Below are 6,000 nucleotides of genomic sequence, written 5' to 3'. Positions count from 1 at the left end.
TGTAACCTACCTTTTAAACCTTTCCCTTTGATGAATGTTAAGGTCATTTTCATTTTTCCTATTGCAGTCAATGCTGTAGTGAACAAACATGCCTGTTATACGTTACATATGTACAGAAGTTCAAGTAGTTTCTCAAGAACAGAGACCAAGAATGGAATTAAAGGTTTGAGGGAGGGCACAATTAAATTTTTCATAGACACTGACAGGCTATCTTCCAATAAAGTTGTCCCAATTTACAATCCCACTGATGCTGTTTGAGAGTATTAATTTCCCTCATTCTTACCACTGGATTTAATCAATTTAAAAATATTTTTCAAACTATGAGTTTTAAAAAGTTAATTTTTGTACTTTGCTTTTCTGATTGCTGATGATTGCATACCTTTTCATGCTTGTTAGCATTTGTATTTTTTTCTGTAAACAACCAGTTTTTCTACTTACGGATTTGTAAGGGCTCTTCACAGTTAATTTTACAGTGGTTTTGTGAGAAGTTTTAATTTTTCATGTAATTAAATCTATCAGTCTTTTTCTTTGTGGTTTTCAAATTTTATGTCTTGTCAAGAATGCCTTTCCTACTCCCCCACCACAATTTGGAAATATTATATACTTTCCACTGTTACGTTGTTCTTAGAGTTTATCTATTTTAATCAAATTGGAATTTATTTTTGTGTATGGTGTGATGAATGATTGGAACATATTATTTTCCCCAAATGGATAGCCAGTTGTCCTGACATTTGTTATAGACATTAATTTCCCCTCTAATTTGAGAAGACATCTTCTTCATGTACTAATTTCTAATAGAGACAGATAGATGAGAGAGGTGAGTAGAGAGGGAGAGAGAAAGAGGATATATCTGGTCTTGGACCCTCTATTCAGTTTTTTTTTTAATGTTTGTCTACTCCTTGGCCAATTATATCTTATTTTAATAATTATAGCTTCATAGCACATTTTGATGTCTGATAGGGAAGTCCCTCTTCCTACTTGGTCACTCTGGCTATTCTCACATTTTTTTTCAACCTGCCAAATTTCAGTTTAAAAAACAGATTAATTTCAGTAGGGATGACATCTTTAATATAAGCAATCTCCCATATGTGTTTATTTATTTGGATCTTCTTTTATATCTTAGAGTAAAGCTTCATAATTTTATTCATATGGAACTTTCACATTTCTGGTTAAGTTTATTTCTTATTTCTTTATAGATTTTCCAGCAATTGTGAATTAATCCTTTTCCAAGACATATTTCAATAAGTTATCACAGTCTATAGGAAAGTTATTGATTTCTATACAGTAATTTAAAATGTAACCATTTTATTAATTCTCTTATTCATTCTAATAATTTTTTCAGTTGGCCCACTTAGATTTTCTAGGCAGTATTTTTTATCTTCAATAAATGCTTGTATCTTTTTTCTGATATTTATACCTCATCTCTTTCTCTAGTCTCTCAGTAATAGTTAAGTACTTCAAAATGATATGGACTAGTAGAGATGATCATTGGCATGCTTTTCTTGTTCTTTATTTTAATGGGGTTTGCCGTTTCCCATTTTTCTTGTAAGAGGAAATTTGGGGCATAGACTTTCAATTAATAGAAGCATGAATGTATTATCTAAACAAATTGTTTACTTAATAGTTGCTTGATTCAGCAGACAGCAATACATCACAGAAGAGATTCTACAGCTGAACTCCCTTGGTCCTATAGAAATATCTTGATCAGGGAACAAGATGTTACCAGTTTATATGAGGTGCGTTTTGTTGAGACTAAGTTGTTGCTCAGATGCTTTCTCAGTTACTCTTTTCTGTGCATGGGTAGCACAGCTTGTGCATATTACAGTAACAGGTTCAACTTAATAGGATACATCTGTATTTAATATAAAGTATTTAATAGAACACATCTGTATATAACATTTACATATTTGTTTCACTCTGGATGATTGCCTTCATGGGGTGTTGTGGGCATCCCCTTATGGGGAAGCTGCACTACAAGTAAAATGTTTGCCCCTGGTTTCCGGTGGATACTTTTTTTTTTAAATCACATTACAGAAAGATAGTAATAATAATAAGAGCAAAAGTTATTGTACGTTTAATTGTGCTAGTTACTGTTGAAAGTGCTTCATATATATTAACTCATTTAGAAAATTTACCTTTATTCTCAGCTTACTAATAGTTGCGTTTGTGTGTGTGTGTGTGTGTGTGTGCGCATTAACAGGAAAGAGTGTGGAATTTTACTGAATGCTTTTTTCAGTGTCTGTTGGGATAATTGTATGATTTTCCTCCTTTATTCTGCTACTGTATGGTATAATATGAATAGGTCTAGTGTTAATGCAGTCCTCTAATCCATCAACATCATCACTTTTCACTGTCTTATCCTCCTCAAGTTCTCATTTTTTTCTTTCCTCGTCTAGATTCTATGGTACATCGTTGCAATAACCATATTGTTAATATTCTTAATTATCTTGTCACTTTCTCTTCATTATGCTCACTGACAAAACTCCAGATCCTCCTAAACCTGATTAACTCAGTAGTCTATGTCTGCACCTGAGCAGCTGGAGAACATCACACAACTGGGCTGTCTCAACTAAAATTTCTGACTACAAATGAGCACTCATTACTGCCCAGCAATCCTGCTTTATGCCCTCAGTTTTGTTTTCCCACTGTCCAATACGACTTCTCCTCTCCCTTCAAGCCTCCAACATACTCCCCCCACCCCCCACCTCATTCTCATATGACCTCAACTTACAACTCACTGAGAAAACAGAAGCATTCAGGTTCATTTTCCTCCCATCTAATCTATCAACTTTTCTGACTTGTCCCAGGATTCATATTCTCTGCTTTTTCTCCTCAGTCTGCCCTACATCCCATATCCTTCTGCCTCTTCTGGGATCAAATTCGTTCTCTCTGCTGCGTCATCAATTCCTCTTTCTCTACTGGATAATTTCCATCCAGCAAACACACATGACTTAGAATCTCACCTTAAAACACACGTGCAAACAAGCAAATCCCTCCCTTGACACTATGTCTCTCTTCAGCTACTATTCCATTTATTCCTACTCATAGCAAAACTTATGGGAAAGTTGTCTATATTTGCTTTTTGTGCTATTTAACCTTCCATCATCTCAGCATGGTCCAACCAGCCTTTTAACCCCTTTACTCCACTGAAATCTTGTCAAAGCTATCACTGACTTCTAGTTTACCAAATTCACTTGTCTGTCCTCTTGTTATCTGACCTCTCAGAAGCTTTCAAAATGGTTAGCCCCTTCCTTCTTGAAACCCTTTCTTTCTTTGACTTGGGTAACATACCACTCTCCTGGTTTTCTTCCACCTCACTGGCTGATCCTTCTCAGTCTCTTTTGCTGGCTTCTCCTTGTCAAGCCAACCTCCAAATGTTGGAGTGATTCAGAACTCCATTCTCTGCCCTCTTGTCTTCTCACTCCTTTGGTAATTTCATCCAGCTCCAGTGGTTTTGAACACCTGGTGGCTGACAAAGACTCTCTCCTTGATTAAACTTTGGACAGGTTCGTCTGAGCCCTCTTTTTTCTAGGCTTCATCCTTCAGCCTTGTCCTCAGCCTGCCTAGCCACTTATAGCTAAGTCAGTTTATCAAGAATGATCCCACTCTTCATATCTGATCAAGTTTCTCATCCCCAAGCCTTGCTGTCTAAGTTCTTGGCTTGCTATTAACTACCTTGATGTCTCCTCTTAGTAATTTTCCATTAATTGACTCCTTTGCTCTGCTCATTGACTATAAATCCCCAGCTGTCTTTGCTGTATTCTCAGTTGAGCTCAGGCTCTCTCTCTCCTGATGCATTAGTCTTAAATAAAATCCGTCCTGCCATCTTTAACAAATGTCTGGTGAATAATACTCTTTAACTTGGCTTCCAAGTTTATATCTTCAGACCAGACAAGGCCTCTGAACTCCAGACTTATATACACTATTGCCTCTTTGACATCCCCTCTCAGATATCTAATAGGCATTTCAAACTAAACAGATCTAAAACAGATCTTTTGGTCTTTCCCTCTCACTTAATTAGAATATCTTCCTCAACCAGACAGGCTGGCTATAAGAGAAGCTAGACACTGAAAAGTCTCCAAATCTCCTAGTTTTCCAGTTTTCAGGCTCCTTCCTCTCCCTCCAAGCTTCTTTTTCCTTTTTTTTTTTTTTTTTTTTAGGTTACTTATTTATTTATTTTCAGAGGAGGTTCTGGGCATTGAACCCAGGACCTCATGTATGCTAAGCATGTACTCTACCACTTGAGCTATACCCTCCCTCCCTCCTCCAAGCTTCTTAACCATAGCAACTGTGGTGGTTTTAAACTATAGCAATTCTTTGACATCTCTCTCATCAAGAGGTAGTGTCTACATCCTCTCCCCTTGAATATGGGTGGGTTTGTGACCACTTTGACCAAGAGAAATGGTGGGAGTATACCATATGACTCGTGAAGCTAGGTCATAAAAGACCATGCAGCTTCCACCTCACTCACTGGAACACTTTCTGGGAGCTCTGAGCAGATACGTATGAAGTCTGATTATGCTGAGGCCGCTGTGCTGAAGAGGCCATGTGTAGATGCTCTAGTTACCTGTCCCAGCCTGAAAGCATAAAGGTCCTATGCTATGTGCTAAACATTAAGGATGCAGTAATAAATGAGGCAGGGTCCTTACCTTTAAGATTTCCCACTAGCTACAATGTCAAGAAGAGAATATAATTGTTTTCTCTGACACACACATATTGCTTTGGTATCATGGGGTCTTACTTCTCTTTCTCTTATTCCTTGTCCTCCTTATGCTTTTCTTCTTCTTACTCATACTCCTCTTCAACCTCTTCCTCCACCTTTTCCACCTCCTCCTGTTCTGCTTCCTCTTTATGGCTTTCTGGCTTTCCTCCTTCTCTTTACAACCTTCAGGTCATGTCTTCACTCATTTATACTTGCAGGAAGGAGATTCAAAATTGGGAAAGAAAAAGAAACTTATCTGTTGATGTTATGGTTATCTATTTCTGGGTATCAAATCACCCCTAAAATTAGTGGCATAAAGAAATGACCATTTTATAACAAGTTCTGGCAAAGATGTGTAGAAAAGAGATTCCCTGTGCACTGTTGGAGGCAAGTAGATTAGTATAGCCACTGTGGAAAACAATATAGAGGTTCCTCAAAAAATTAAAAATAGAAATACCATATGACCCAGCAGTTCCACTTCTGGGTATTCATCCAAGGAAAAAAATATTTTAAAAGATATATTCACTCTCCACCCCCATATTCATTGCAGCATTATTTGTAATTATCAAGACATGAAAGCAACCTAAATGTCCATTGGTGGACAAATGGATAAAGAAAATGTGAGATATATAGATATAGATATATAAATATAAATATATATACAATGGCATATTAGTCAGCTCATTAAAAAGAAGGAAACCTTGACATTTGTGACAACATGGATGGAACTTTGTGGGTATTATGCTAAGTGAAATAAGGCAGACAGAGAAAGACAAACACCATATGGTCTCGCTTATATGCGCAATCTAAAAACAAACAAAAACCAAATTCATATATTCAGAGAACAGATTGGTGTTTGCTAGAGATGGGAACTGAGGGGTAGACAAAATGGGTAAAGGGGTCAAAAGGTACAAACTTCCAATTATAAAATAAATAAGTCCTGGGGGTGGGTATAACTCAGTGGTAGAGCTCAAGCTTAGCATGCATCAATCCCCAGTACCGCCATTAAAAAAAAAATAAAATAAATAAGGCTTGGGGATGTAATGTACAGCATGGTGACTGTAGTTAATAATATTGAATTGCATATTTTAAAGTTGCTAAGAGAGCAAATCTTAAAAGTTCTCATCAAAAGAAAAAATTGTAACTATGTATGGTAACTAGATGTTAACTAGACTTACTGTGGTAATCATTTTGCAATATATACAAATATCACATCATTATGTCATACACCTGGAACTAATATAATGTTTATATGTCAAATATATATCAATTAAACAAAGACAAACAACCATTCTATT

Source organism: Camelus dromedarius, chromosome 14 (assembly GCF_036321535.1).
Source record: "Camelus dromedarius isolate mCamDro1 chromosome 14, mCamDro1.pat, whole genome shotgun sequence".
Classification (NCBI taxonomy): Eukaryota; Metazoa; Chordata; class Mammalia; order Artiodactyla; family Camelidae; genus Camelus; species Camelus dromedarius.
Note: the sequence above shows the minus strand (reverse complement) of the source record.